The sequence below is a fragment of the Maniola hyperantus genome, chromosome 9 (assembly GCF_902806685.2).
Source record: "Maniola hyperantus chromosome 9, iAphHyp1.2, whole genome shotgun sequence".
Taxonomy (NCBI): Eukaryota; Metazoa; Arthropoda; class Insecta; order Lepidoptera; family Nymphalidae; genus Maniola; species Maniola hyperantus.
The window spans coordinates 14,864,638-14,881,154 of NC_048544.1; the positions used below are offsets into that span (position 1 = coordinate 14,864,638).

A 16,517-nucleotide genomic window follows, 5' to 3' on the forward strand; every position below is an offset into this window, starting at 1 on the left:
TGAAGCACTCGACGGTATTGACCAGGGAATAACGGTAAATGGCGTATCCATAAACAATATTCGATACGCGGATGACACAATCTTGATAGCGGATAGTCTAGAAGGCTTACAGTCATTAGTCAATGTAGTTTCTTCTGCAAGCAACTCATACGGCATCAATATCAACTGCAAGAAGACCAAATATATGATAATCAGCCGATCACCTGTGCAGAACACCTCCTTGTATTTCAACCATGGAAATTTGGAAAGAGTCCAACGGTATAGGTACTTGGGAACCATAATTGACGAAACCGGCGACCACAGTCTGGAAATACGGTGCCGTATTGAACAGGCAAGAAACGCTTTTATAAAGCTAAAAAGAGTTCTCTGTGACCGCAATTTAAAAATACCGCTTCGGATGCGGTTGGCACGGTGCTATGTTTTCTCAGTTTTATTGTATGGAGTCGAAGCCTGGACTTTAACGCAAGCGATGAGCAACAAGCTGGAGGCGTTCGAGATGTGGGTGTACAGGCGAATGTTGCGAATCTCATGGAGAGATCGTGTACGCAATACCACCGTGCTGCAAATAATGGGGAAGTCCACTGAGTTACTTAAATGTGTGCAAAGGAGAAAGCTCGAATATCTGGGCCATGTTATGCGCAACCCAAAATACGATCTACTGCAGCTTATAATACAGGGCAAGATAAAAGGCAGACGTAGACCTGGCCGTAGACGAATATCCTGGCTCAAGAACCTTCGCCAGTGGTTTAACATGAGTACAAGATCACTGTTTAGGGCAGCAGTAAACAAGATCCAGTTAGCCTTAATGATTGCCAACCTTCGGTAGGAGATGGCACTTGAAGAAGAAGAAGAAGTAATTTGTTCGTTACACATTAATTGTAGAACTAGAAATCTACTCCGCATGACTCCGCATAAAGAGAGTTAAATGAAAAAGCGTGCTGCGCCCAATAATTCAATTAAAGCGAGCTAAACGCTGAGCGAGAGAAGTGCAACAGTGTGCGACGCAATTATACGCTGAAACCTGATACTGGGTACTGGATGTAGAGCGGCCTACTTTTTTTTATTTTTTTTTTATTCAGATACAAGTTAGCCCTTGACTGCAATCTCACCTGGTGGTAAGTGATGATGCAGTCTAAGATGATAGCGGGCTAATCTGGAAGGGGTATGGCAGTTTTTAATAAACCCATGCCCCTTTGGTTTCTACACAGCATCGTACCGGAACGCTAAATCGCTTGGCGGCACGGCTTTGCCGGTAGGGTGGTAACCAGCCACGGCCGAAGCCTCCCACCAGACCAGACCAGAAATTAAGAAATTATAAAATTCCAAACCCCTGCCAGGAATCGAACCCGGGACCTCCCACTATTAAGACCGTACAGCGCTCACCACTGCGCCAGGGAGGTCGTCGAAACTTACACCTAGGGTCGACACTTGATCAACGTTTTTAGCCAAAGGAATGGGGTAGGTATTATAGATTTCGGAGTTATGACGTGTGCTTTAAGCGATTAAATTATACAACGTTAGTTTTACTATACGCAAAAATCGGAACACGTGTCAAATATTTTTACATAAAAGAATCATTTTTAACACTTTTGACCCTTTTTACACTTTTTGACACTTTTTATAGATAACGACCTGGAGAGTGATATAGGTTACTTTTTATCCCGGAAAATCACAGAGTTCCCACGGGATCTTTAAAAACCTAATTCCATGCGGATGAAGTTGCGGGCATCAGCTAGTCACAAAAGTTATTGAGACTGTACTTAGAACTTTTATAATAAATGTGCTGAATTTATCATAAAAAGATATTATTAAATTACAAGACAATTAAAATTAAAGGATATTAATAATTATTTATTATTGAATTAAAGATATAATGAAAGTGGGGTGTGCCATGCCAGCCCTACGGACTACAGCGGGTCAGTACAATCGCTCTATGAAGGCCTTATTACACGGGAAAGGCCGCACATATCAATTTTTAGATTATCTTGTCCAGTTACTTTTCAAATTGCATTACTCATTTTTGTGTACGTGTACTTTATCTTCTATCTTCTATCTATATATATAAAAGGAAAAGGTGACTGACTAACTGACTGACTGACTGACTGACTGATCTATCAACGCACAGCTCAAACTACTGGACGGATCGGGCTGAAATTTGGCATGCAGATAGCTATTATGACGTAGACATCCGCTAAGAAAGGATTTTTGAAAATTCCACTCCTAAGGGGGTGAAATAGGGGTTTGAAATTTTCTAGTCCACGCGGACGAAGTCGCGAGCATAAGCTAGTTCTTATTATATACACAAGTAGCCAGTGTATCCGACATCCAAGCTGAAATGGCAATGGGCGAGACAAAAAAGCATCATCCAAACCTGCGCGACCATCCATGAATCTCATGAAAAATACGAGTTCCAAACTTAAAATTAAAGGAGAGTGCGCTCAGGAACTTTTCGATCTTTTTTTTTTTTTTTTATTCAGATACAAGTTAGCCCTTGACTGCAATCTCACCTGATGGTAAGTGATGATGCAGTCTAAGATGATAGCGGGCTAACCTGGAAGGCGTATGGCAGTTTTTATTAAACCCATACCCCTTTGGTTTCTACACGGCATCGGCACCGGAACGCTAAATCGCTTGCCGGTAGGGTGGTAACTAGCCACGGCCGAAGCCTCCCACCAGACCAGACCAGAAATTTTTAGAAATTATAAAATTCCAAACCCCTGCCAGGAATCGAACCCGGGACCTCCCACTAATAAGACCACAGCGCTCACCACTGCGCCAGGGAGGTCGTCAGTACTTGTACCCCCTTCACCATTTTACCACCGAACCGCAAGACATAGGGCGAGTTTCCATCCATCATTATGTCGTCGACATCCCATCTACACGCACGTTACGTTTTGCGTCATCATTCCTCATACGCAACGTAGCAATGGATCAACGTGGTTTTGCGCATGGATATAATTAAAGACCTGGAGAGTGACATAAGGCTACTTTTTATCCCGGAAATTCCCTCGGGATTTTTATCCGTTGCTCCGTTGCGACACGATTGAACGACAAACAAACACACTTTTGCATTTATAATGTGGGTACTGATTCTAATCTAACACCATACCAGACCATCAATAAGAGTAATTTATTACCTATTTTGAATAAATCATTTGACTTTGACTTTGACTTTGATTATATAGAGTAGGTTAGGTACGGATAAAAGGAGATTTAAAAGCTCAAAGAGGCAGGGCCGCATGCGAAAGCTAGTATAACTAAATTGATATAATTTATTGCTCTACATTTCAACCTTCTAACCCGGATGTCAACCTCAAATGAAATCTGTATTTTTAATACAAAATAATTCAAATTATATTATGTAATTCAGATTTAGATCATTAATTTAATATGGTCTAGCCTTTGAAGCCTCCGCGAAATACCTAGACATATCTAGACAAGGCTAGACTGTAATGTCTTGTTTACATGAAAGTTACATAATTAATGCTGCATGTTAAATGATTAAGCCCCAGCCACTGAGTGAATGTGTTTAAAATTATGGGTTTTCGGTGGCTAGCTTCCGCCATTTTGTTTTTTTGTGACGTCACCCAGCCAGTGTCACTTCTTCAAAATCGAAATGATGTTTCCTAAACTATTTTACAGTTATACTATGCTCCTGAAAGTCGTGTAGGTACAGTCCGCTCACAGTTATTTTACCTCTGAAGTTATATTTGGCACCATTGCAAATCACACAATAATAAACCCTAAGATCTAAGGAATAAAGCAAACAAAGCAATGGTGCCAATATAACGTCAAAGGTAAAATAACTGTGAACGGACGGTAGTCTTTTATTTCTTGTTGGCCAATACGACCTCCCTGGCGCAGTGGTTGGCGCTGTGGTCTTATTGACGTCATTCAAAGCCCGCGTAAAATGGCGGCGTTTAAACAGATCAAATTTTAGCAATGTTTTACAGTTAAAAAAAATATTGAGCGTTTCAACAACAAAGCAAAAGCTATATTTTTAGCAGACAGACAGACAACACAGTGATCCTATAAGGGTTCCGTTTTTCCTTTTGAGGTACGGAACCCAAAAAATTACATGCATATTCCCTATTCATATCATAAAAGCTCGATCTTGAACCAAGCCGAATCTCGATAGTGGAGCCGTACCAAGTAATTTTCAAGTTCCTTTTGTTTTCCCCCTAATTAGTGAATGCGGATACTTTCTAGCTGCTTAGCATGCAACCACCTGCTAGTGAGTGTGTTCCTGGTACTTACTGCACCGTTCTGCGTGTGCATCGGTTATTATTACCGATTCAGATGGCCTCAGCATTACCATGTAGCACTTACTTACGAACCATTTAGGGTTCCGTAGCCGAATGGCAAAAAACGGAACCCTTTTAGATTCGCCATGTCTGTCTGTCTGTCTGTCCGTCCGTATGGTGGCTCAGCTTCACTCCACCCTGCACTCTGCAGGTGTGCGCTGCGCCTCACGTCTATGTAACAAAATCGTTATTGGACACATTCCGCCGGGTCACGCGTTGTCGCACGCCCGCATTGTCTGTCACAGCTCGGAAATATGCCACCGATACATTATACACCAAGAGCTAGGTGCCGATTTGTTCTTAGTGTTTATAATGGTAATAAAATCGTTTAATCGTTATTGGTCACATTCCGCCGGGTCACGCGTTGTCGCACGCCCGCATTGTCTGTCACAGCTCGGAAATATGCCACCGATACATTATACACCAAGAGCTAGGTGCCGATTTGTTCTTAGTGTTTATAATGGTTATAAAATCGTTTAATCGTTATTGGTCACATTCCGCCGGGTCACGCGTTGTCGCACGCCCGCATTGTCTGTCACAGCTCGGAAATATGCCACCGATACATTATACACCAAGAGCTAGGTGCCGATTTGTTCTTAGTGTTTATAATGGTTATAAAATCGTTTAATCGTTATTGGTCACATTCCGCCGGGTCACGCGTTGTCGTACGCCCGCATTGACTGTCACAGCTCGAAAATATGCCACCAATACATTATACACTAATAGCTAGGTGCCGATTTGTTCTTAGTGTTTATAATGGTAATAAAATCGTTTAATCGTTATTGGACACATTCCGCCGGATCACGCGCTGTCGCCGTACGACGTAACGTCACCATAAAAATAAATCAACCCATCGCTGGTTCACCACTGAGCACGATTCCTCTCAGAATGAGAAGGGTTTATTTAGGCCATAGTCTGCCAAGCTAACCATGTGCGGATCGGCAGACTTTTAACACCTTTGAGAACATTATGGAGAACTCTCTGGCATGCAGCTGCGCGATTGCGGGAGAATGACAATGTTACGATCGCAATCACCTCTGATTGGTTGACGCTCGCTCACTATTGGCTACAATGCATTGTTGCAACAAGAATAGCACAAATTTAGCCGATCACAACAATTGAGATTGTAATAATGATTGATGCAGGTTTTACGAAATCACCCTCCTGGTTTACTCCTTCGACGTTAATTAATTAAAAAAACGCACATAGCTCGGAGACATTTTATTTATTTATTTATTCAGATACAAGTTAGCCCTTGACTGCAATCTCACCTGGTGGTAAGACGTCAAAGGTTTCCGGGATAAACACATGGAACAATTCGTTCGCAAGCTCTTTGCCTATTACGCCTGTATGCAAATTAGGCTATAATAAAGATACGCATACCGGCAGCAAGATTTATAATAATGTTGATTTGGTGCCGTTATGAAAAACGTTATAAATTAACAAATCGAAATTTTTAGTGAGTATGCGAAATAGAGTGTGAAATTCCGATTTCTAAATGTAGAGAACGAAATGCGAGTGGAATTTTATTAATGTTTTAACAGTAAGTATCGAGAAATCAAAAATTGTCTCTGAAAAATGCAGAAAAACTCACCGCCACCGCCGTACTCAGAGTCGCTTAATCGTTACTTAAGTTTAGTTAAAACGAAACAGAGCTATAGGTATCTCTCACATAAATCTGTCTCGTTTTAACTCAATCTTTAGTAACGATTAGCGACTCTGAGTACGGCGTTTAAAATCCATCAATTTCCATAGTCACTTACTTAATACTGGATGATGCCCCCACCTTGGTTCGCGTGGATTTAGGTTTTTAAAATCCCGGGGGAACTCTTTGATTTTTCGGGATAAAAAGTTGCCTATGTCAATTTCCGGGACGCAAGCTAACCTCGTACCAAATTTCATGTAAATCGGTTAAACGGATGGGTCTTTAAGAATCCCATTTATAATAATACTAGCTTATGCTCGCGACTTCGTTCGCGTGGACTACACAAATTTCAAACCCCTATTTCACCCCCTTAGGGGTCGAGTTTTCAAAAATCCTTTCTTAGCGGATGCCTATGTCAGAATAGCTATCTGCATGGCAAATTTCAGCCCGATCCGTCCAGTAGTTTGAGCTGTGCGTTGATAGATCAGTCAGTCAGTCAGTCAGTCAGTCAGTCAGTCACCTTTTCCTTTTATATATATAGATTAGTATGGAGTATGGATAAATGCTTATTAGGGATGACCTATGTCCAGCTGTGGACAGCCACAGGCTGCTGATGATGATGATGATACAAAGGTGATTGTCAGTGTGATCACTGATAGCAAATTTGTGTTCCAACCTTACTAGAAAAGGGCAGCATCATCATCATGAACAACTACGTCCACTGTTGGACATAGGTCTCTTGTAGGGACTTTCACAAGCCACGGTCTTGTGCCACCTGAATCCAGCGGCTCCCTGCGACTCGCCTGAAGATGTCGTCCGTCCACCTATAATGGACGGACGACATATTCAGGTGAGTCGCAGGGAGCCGCTGGATTCAGGTGGCAGGTGACCCCTCACTATTTATAGTCACTAGTGGGGGGTCTTCCAACGCTGCGCTTTCCGGTGCGAGGTCGCGGGAAGGAGCTAGTTACCTCAAAAGGAAAAACGGAACCCTTCTAGGATCACTTTGTTGTCTGTCTGCCTGTCGGTCTGTCAAGAAACCTACAGGGCACTTCCCGTTGACCTAGAATCATGAAATTTGGCAGGTAGGTAGGTTTTATATTAAACATTTGGGGAAAAATCTGAACACCGTGAATTTGTGGTTACATCACACAAAAAAATGAAATTGTGGTCATGAACTAATAATTACTATAATATATATATATAATAAGTAAGATAACTATACCAAGTGGGATATCATATGAAAGGTCTTCACTTGTGCATTCTAAAACAGATTTTTATTTATTTTTATGCATCATAGTTTTTGAATTATCGTGCAAAATGTCGAAAAATATGACTGTAGTACGGTACCCTCGTTGCGCGAGCCTGACTCGCACTTGGCCGGTTTTCAAGTACACCACCGCTCTAAAATAACAATGGCAAAGCAAAATGAATGAATGAACAAGTATTTTCACTGGAAGAATGGTCTGTCGTGACGGCAAAGGATAGCGCGCAATACATTATGTATTGTTTACCGACTGCACGGAGGAGAGATTGTTGTCAACTCATTAGCCGGCTCGGCGTATTGTTAATAGCACGTCATCGCCGTCTAGCAAGCATACAGTTAGACACAGTGACTAAGAACTTAAAGCCTCGATTCAAACGACGCGCGGCGCGGCAGTGTAAGCCGCCAGCTCAGTACCTACGCTTAAATAAATAAGTAAACAAATAATTATTTATTTGCAAGAACGTTGGTACAAAAAAGATGGAAGTATACTTACAGAATAGTGTGCAAATATTTTCATATCCAAGTTAACTAATATTCCCCTTTCCCTTCCAACTAAGCGTTAAGCTAGTGCTAGGAGTAGGTACGACAATAGTGCACCGGTTGGGGATTGAACCGGCGCGCGACCTTTCGGATTTCAGTCAACTCTCCTTTTAAAAACCGTTGAGCTATTGAGGCTCTACTCCAAAACGGGTTTGCTGGTGTACATTTCAATACATTTCAAATCTCGAGTTTGTAGGACACAATTGGCACCGATGTTCTACGTAAGTTGCCATACTGTACGATTGTTACACTGCGACGTGATGATAGCATCTTGATATAAGTTTCGCACCGGGCTTAATTATTTCCTAACGTGTGACAAGGGCTAGATAACGGACATAATCTTGCGTTGAGTTGCTACTGATATCCTGGCAATCTCTAGTTGCAATTTTCTAGCCGGGAATAACCAACTTCATAATAGGTAAGCAACTATACTCCCGCCCGCCTCCCAATCGGAGGTCGGGGGTTCGATCCCGGGCATACATAAATATCACTCGCTTTAATGGTGAAGGAAAACATCGTGAACCTGCATGCCTGAGAGTTCTCCATAATGTTCTCAAAGGTATGTGAAGTCTGCCAATCCGCACTTGGCCAGCATGGTAAACTATGGCCAAAACCCTTCTAACTCTGAGAGGAGACCCGTGCTGTTTAGTGAGCCAGCGATGGGTTGATCATGATGATGATGACCTACTTATCTAAAAATTGGTTTTTATTGCTCGGCAATTCATAATCATCAACATAATCGGCAACCCGTCGCCGTTAAGTATTCGCTAAAATATACGATTTATTCTAAAAGCAAGATGTGAAAGCAAAATCACTTGAATGTTTTGTTAGTTGGTTTGATAGGTTATTGGTTTGTCCTCTAATCACGTCGCAACGGAGCAACGGATTGACGTGACGTTTTTGGAATGAGTGAGTATAATTAAAACCTAATGAATGAGTGACATAGGTAGGTTTAAGGTTACTTTTCTCCGAAAATCAAAGAGTTCCCAACTTCCCAAGGGGTTTTTAAAAACCTATGTATATCCACACGGACGAAGTCGCGGGCATCCGCTAGTAATTTATAAATGTAGGTAGGTTCAGGTACCTACGTAGCTAAATCTTAATTTCCATGGCAAATGGGATATTAATCACAATCAGCAAATAAGTCACGGCTATTATCTTTGCCAATTAATTTAGTACTCAATACCTACCTCTACCTTCTTACGAGGATTGTCATGAAAGCCATGGCAATTAAATTATGATAATAATGTGCAGCGCGTGCGCATAATATTATGCACTAGCTGATGCCCGTGGCTTTGATCTTCCACGACGACAAGTAAAGCCTATCCGTAGTAGCCCGTCCCAAGGATGCAAGGTATCTCTGTAACAAATTTCGTGGGATCACGACGATTTAGGAATACAATTCCTTAGCATCAAGGTCCTCGAGTTCATTGATGAAGTCTTTACTGTAGATACTTACCTACCTCCAATATCAATTTATAACCGACAGTTTCTAAATCCCATCAGTTTTGGTGGTCAGGTCCCCTGCAGCATCAGGATTGAGGAATTGAAATCCAATTGTTTTGTGGGATAATGTCACAAAATTTCTCTATCGATTGAAAAAAATTACGCAAACGGGTCCAGAAATCTCGGAGATTTCGGTTTACATAGGTAGAGAAAGTGGGTTAAAAAAGTAGCCTATGTTACTCCTTGGTTTATCCTCTACTTGTCTGTGAAAGTCCCGTCAAAATAGGTTCAGCCGTTAAAAAGATTAGCATTCCAAAGATATTCAAACAGACAGACAGACACAAATTTTAAAAACGTGTGATTCAGTTATTGTTACATCTTCAAGTAACCATATTATTATGAGCATAATTTGAGGTACAATTTATTTCGAAATTACAGACAGACACTTCAATTTTATTTATTAGTATAGATGTTGGTGGTGTGTCTGAAATCTGAACGACAATAACACTAATGTTAGATCATTTTCAATTTCTAGTTAGTTGACTATAATCTACGAATAGGTACGATCTATAACCGTAACGGCTAATTAATCGATCTACAGATTCTACTGCAATTCCTTCTACTGATTTGAGAGCTAAACGTTTAAATGTGAATTTCTGAGATGTTTCGCGTTAAATTGCAATTAATTTTTCCTATTTAGTTGCAAGCATCCATAATTATTAAATAAGCAATTGATTTCTTGCTATCAATATAACTGACTTTAAAGGCGGTGCCTAATATGTGGCATAAAACAGTATCTTTTAGAACAGGTTGGATAGAAGCAGATGTTATTTAGCGGAAGTCAATGATACACACGGAACAACAAGTTTAATTCTCTATAAGGGTGATATATCATCATCGTCATCATCAACCGATAGACATCCACTGCAGGACGTAGGTCTCTTGTAGGGACTTCCACACACCACGTTCTTGCGCCGCCGCCATCCAGCGGCTCCCTGCGACTCGTCTGACGTCGTCCGTCCACCTAGTGGGGGGTCTTCCAACACTGCATCTTCCGGTGCGAGGTCGCCATTCTAGCACCTTGGGACCCCAACGTCTATCGCTTTTACGAACTATATGCCCTGCCCATTGCCACTTCAGCTTCGCAATCCGTTGAGCTATGTCGGTTACTCTAGTTCTCCTCATTTCTGATTTGATCACGTAGAGAAACTCAAAGCATAGCTCTCTCCATCGCCCCGCTGAGTGACTCTGAGCTATCTTATGAGGCCCATAGTTAGCGACCATGTCTCAGATCCATATGTCATATGGCAACACGCACTGTTCGAAGACTTTGGTCTTCAAGCACTGAGGATATTCCACCAAAACAGACAGATCTGATTGGTAGAACAAGCTTTTTGCATGTTGTACCATACAAATTTATCTGCTCTGGCGGATTTTAGCGAATTTAGAGCCCTCGCCCACGGCGACTTTTTGTAGCGATACAGTAGCGATGCTGTCGCGCTTCCGCATCGATACAGTCGCGAAGCGGTCGCTAGCTGTGTGCCCTCGCCCACGGTCTTAGATTCAGTCGCGATGCAAACGCGATACTGTCGCGCTTCCGTCTCGATGCAAACGAGAAAAAAATGTTGCACTGATGCTTGGTTCTCTATTCATGCGCCACCCTCCCTCCGTTCTTTCCCCGATGTCGTCCGACACGTTCGCGCGTTTGCATCGATACAGTCGCGATGCAGTAGCGCGTTGCTAATCCGACTAACACGCGTTAGTAGTGATGCTGGCGTGTGTTTAGTAAACGCGCGACAGCATCGCTACAAAAAGTCGCCATGGGCGATGGCTCTAAGATTGTTGTTCTTCTAATACCTTTTATCTCGGATCGAGCTATGAATAACACCTACTGTTAGAAGGTAAATGATAATAACCAAGAAGTTCCAAAACTGAACATTATATTCGTCATGTTAAATGGTCCACTTATTTTTGTTTATTGATGCCCTCAATCGATTTGGTTAGGTTATTAGGTTTGGAATAGAGTTGGTAAAACTTAACAAGTAGGCAAAGGATTCACAATCGGAAAAAAAATCTACCTGTTTAATATTATGTAAGTAAGAGTATCATTTATTTGGTGTCTTATAAAACGCCTGCCAGGTACCTGCATACCTGACTACGTAGAACGCGTAAAATCTAACTCCTCACGCGCCATTCAAACTTTTTGTGTCAAGCTGCCATAAGAATAAATTCTTTTTTAAAACTTACAACTCCGAAAAGTAAGAGGTGCGTGTCTGAGATGCAAACCTGTTTTTACTTTATTTTACTTGACTTGCTGTAAAACAATTATTTATCAGAAATACATTTTAAACATTTTTGTGTGTTTATTCTTATTTATTTATCAAGCAGAAAATCAGCACCATTGTGAGGATCGGCACAAGTCGAACCACAAAGTATATATTCTAGTGTTTGTTTATCTCTTTAAAGCATCTTACTATAAGTCCCGCAAATTGCTGTTGCGCTCGAACCATGTCTCATTAACATCGAAATGACATTATTTTGACATCATTTGACGTATATTTAAGTAAAAATATACTATCAGCTCGAAACTTCAGTCTAGTGCTGACGTCACTAAAATGGCGGCCACGCGCATTAGCAATTGGCGTGTCTTATATCGGTTGGCATTTTCTGACGCCTATGGAATTAGGCCTTCGCCGGTTCGCCCATCACTTTCATTGCAACAAGTCTAGTTACCTCATCAATTACGATACCATCATTCTCTTTCATTGCTAACTGTGCAAGTACGCCCGATCGTAATGAGATTTATGCTCTAATCTTTTTTCTCAGTGCTTGAAGACCAAAGTCTTTGAACGGTGCGTGTTGTTACTTGCTAGTGATGACATATACGGATCCGAGACATGGTAGTTAACTAGGGTTGGCGCAAAGTTGCCTGTCTATCGGTATTTTACAGGATAGTGTACCGAAGAACTTTTCAACCTGGTTCCTCCTTCACCATTCTACTATCGTACCGCAAGGCGTCGCCAAAGTCTGCACCCGTACGTAGTCGAAATTCCCCGGATACGTATGAAGCGATTTGCCTCCTCATTTCTGATTCGAGCCGCTAAGATTTGGAACACCCTTCCAGCATCAGTTTTCCCCTCCAATTATAATATGGGTACCTTCAAGTCAAGAGTGAATAGGCATCTTCTAGGCAAGCGCGCTCCATCTTAGGCTGCATCATCACTTGCCACCAGGTCTGATTGAAATTTGCAGCCAAGCGCTAGTCTATAAATTAAAAACAAGAAAAGATCCTCATAACAAAGCTCAGAGACACTCAGCAGGGGATAGAGAGAGTTATGCTTGGAGTTCTCTACGTGATCAAATCAGAATGAGTAGATCTCTAGGAGAACCAGAGTAAACGACGAACCGTGGACGGACGATATGAAACAAGTCGCAGAATGCCGCTGGATGCAGGTACACACCTGTAGCATGTGGAAGTCCCTACAAGAGACCTATATATCCAGCAATGGACGTCTATTGGCTGATAAAGATGATGATGAATCTTTTTCTAAAGTATAGATTATAATGAAAAGGAAAATAGGCTGTAAGCTTAGATGTAACTGCAATTGAAATCACTGCCTGAAAACCAGCGTTGGCTCACGTCAGATGTGCGCCACAGAAGTTCTTAGGGCGAGATTTATAGAGCGCACTCTGACTTTGCTCAGACATAAGACAGAGTTAAAACGAGACAGTTGTACATCTCTCGCATACACCCGTCTCGATTTAACTCAATCTTAAGTCTGAGCAAAGCCAAAGTGCGCTCTATAGATCTCAGCCTTAGATATCCGGTATCTCAGGTAGGCCCGGAGCCTCAACCGAGTAACCTAGCTATTTGAGGTTTTGCACTGCTTTTGTTAATCTTCTCTCTAATTGATTTCTTTTTGCTTCCAAGCTTTTTTACTTACTAAGTCTGTCAGGTTTCTCGAATTCTAAGCAAATAGGTCGGTAGATACTATGTGACCTTTAGTTGAGGACAAAAGTAGCTTAGGTTTAGAATAATTTTTTAATTAAGGTCAACGGTTGCATTATCCCTAACATTAAAATTGCTTGGAAAAAACATCGGTTTTGCATCTATCTAGATTCTAGAATGTAGGTAATTAAGTGTAGGTATTATGTTCCGATTTTATTTTTTATCTTCTTTATTGATGTTTCACCACGATCTGTTTATTATTTTAAATCATAGGTCTTCATTTCTTCTGTTCTTAATTATTATTTTTTCAATTTATAGACTAGCGCTTGGCTACAATCAGACTTGTTGGCAAGTGATGATGCAGCCTAGATGGAGCGCGCTTGCCTAGAAGATGCCTATTCACTCTTGACCTGAAGGTACCCATATTAAAATTGGAGGGGAAAACTGATGCTGGAAGGGCGTTCCATATCCTAGCGGTTCGAATTAAAAACGAGAAGTCAAATCGCTTCGTAACTACGTGTCTGTGGAATTTCGACTACGGGTACATACTTTGGCGATGCCTTTGCATTAGGATTAGTCTGGAAGAAATTTCTTCTCATCTCTAAAAACACCTTCTGCAGCATCTATTTCATGTTTATACTAAAGAGGCATTGGCGCCGATTCTATTGTCTTTCTCTAAACTAAATTTAGATTATATCGCCATCTTTTTCTTTTTTAAATTGCTAAAACGGGACGGAACATTAATTTTACATTTTAAGACTCGTAGTGCACGCTACAAATTTAATTAATAGGCTCGCGACTTGCAGCTAAAGTCAAGAGGTTTGACGGCTCTAAATTAAATTTAAAACTGTCAAACTGTGTCTGTCCTTTTTATATTACCTTAATAAGAAGAAGATGCGAATACTCTAAAATTTAGTTATGCTCAGAATCAGTATAGTTACTATACTGATTCTGAGCATAACTAATATAGTTACATCCATTTTGTTTTCTTAACCGTGATTCCAACATCAAGTTAAACTGATCTTCGCGCTATCTCGTAAAACCAGTTTGTTTGGTGAAGCGTTTCATTATGGGGTGTTTATAAACTGGCTCATTTTCAATATCCCCATTGCAACCCGAGAGTGCTTTGTTACTCTATAAATATACTCACGTTGAGTGGCCATTTCCGTTGGGGTTAATATCAAGGTTCGAAGTATTTTGGGCAATCAATCATAAAACCGTTAAACATTAGTCATGAAAAGGATTAATAAGTAGGTAGGTACAATGATTTTGAATTCACTTAAAACTTAAATACTTTCTAATTATTGCCTTTCACTATAAACCACACATGCTAATGCATATTTTGCATAAAAAGGCATGTAGAGAAGATGTTTCTTCTTCATTTATGAATGTTTTGAATGTGAATTCTGCATCATTATCACCTTCAAAAGCTACAAATTTTTATTGGTCAATCTTCTCAAATTAATTCAAGAATACGGAGTTGTTGATATTTGATGTAATGTAGACAAAAGCTTTTAAGTTTTTAACGACTGTACTTAGTTGAAAGTTCTATTATAACATTTTATCTTGGTAAATACACATAAAAAGAATAAAAAGGGTAAACCAGACGCGAGATAGCGTCTTGCCTTGAGTTTTCAAGACCATCGCTCAGGCAGGACAATCTATTAAGGCGATCAAGCCGTGTGTTGGACTTAATGGTGCTTTCAACAGAATTTATGGGAGTACGTATAATATCTCTGGATCATTGGCTATTGTGTTTTTCTACTTGTGCTTCAATTGCCTGCAGACACGTTTCAAACAGTGAATTATAATAAAAGTTTCGTTTGGAAGAACTGCCCATGAATTTTCATTAGCCAAAAGGTCTGATATCATTGCAAAAGTTGGTGGATGAGACGAAATAAGACGTAAAAACCCTCTACCAACTGTTGGAGTTGGAAGTTAAAAAGTTGCAAGTTGGCATGTCTGTGGACTCTGTGGCTAAAGCTCTGGAGCAATGCTGGAAGTGGAAGTTACCTGGTGGGTTTCGGTCAAAGTTGTGCGAAGGCAGGCGTGCGAGCATTCATGCTCGCGCGGTCGACGACCTGACGGCTAACTGTTCAGCAACTGTTCAAAGCACAACACTGTCACTAACTGGCGAGCACGAGACACAACCGTACGCTGCGGGAGTGCGAGGCAGACTGGCTGCGGGTTGGATTTACCGCCGCGTGCGCCCACGGCCTTGACCGCCCCCCGTGCACTCCGCACCCCCTCGGATCCCCTGTACTCCGGCAGAGGGACCATAGAGCAGAAACAAAGAGGAGATGTTGTATTAAGATTTCCCTATGAAATATCGAGTGACATTTTGCGGGGTGAGGGGTTGTGGAACACCGCCCACTTCTCAATTTTCCATCTGCGGGTTAGTAGCAAAACTACTCGCTTAGCGACCTAACATCGATATATTGATGTCACTACATAGTTCAGCTATCTCACACTAGATGTCAATAAGTGTAGAAATTACGTATAAAATTACTTACAAATGAAATGTGATACCATTCATAGCATCAGAACGTCTGTCTGAATAACTTTGACACGATAAAACACAACACTTCATCCTTTTGTTCTTAAAAACGCGAAAACACACCGATAATACGAGTCTCAATATATGTGAACCTGACGAACGCAGACAGCATACTAACTTAGGCCCCGCCCACAGTGATGACGTCAGGACCTAGTTGAAAATCACAGTGCACAGTTGCTTAGGCCAACTCCTCTTTGTTTCTGCTCTATGAGAGGGACCGAGGATCGGCGCATCCTCATAAAAAATTCAAAACATTGCCGACCCATGACGCCTCAAGTTTATCTAAATGGTAATCGACCTGCTCCATAGATCACTTTAGGCTGCCTTTCCACTTGATGCGGAGCGAAATGTGTGTGAACTGGGACGCAAACGTCTTAGTTTGACAGCTACAGTATCATCTCAATCATCTCTGACTGGGCGACTCTATCTTGCTATTGGCTAAAATGCATTGTTGTAGCAAAAATACCACACATTCAGCTAATGAGATTGTAGCAATAATTGATCCAGCTTGTCTAGGTCAACAGTACCTACCTAGGTACCTATCTATCGCTTGGTTTTTAATGAACTCTTTTCCATCATATCCAAGTTAATCAAGTTAATAACACAACTCCTTTATCCTACCTTATCTATATTCATCAACGACATACTATTTTGTAGCGATATAGCTCCTATACCTTTATTTTCTGTGACCTGATGATCAGCCGGGAGAATCCTTTGCATCCAATTTTAAGTTTACCCTCAGATCCTTTGAGAGATTTTTTATTAAATAATTTGTTACTCTTCAAAACAATTTGCTTATGAATTTAATA

General features: G+C 41.1%; 1 protein-coding gene across 1 annotated transcript in view; it reads right to left on the reverse strand.

The window, feature by feature from the left end:
• Positions 1 to 15,342, reverse strand: part of LOC117985426 (uncharacterized) — a 77,904-nt gene extending 62,562 nt beyond the window's left edge. The window contains exon 1 of the mRNA XM_034972141.2: positions 15,165 to 15,342. The gene's annotated coding sequence lies outside the window, so the exon portion shown is untranslated. The remainder of the gene's footprint in view (positions 1 to 15,164) is intronic.
• Positions 15,343 to 16,517: the final 1,175 nt, after the last annotated feature.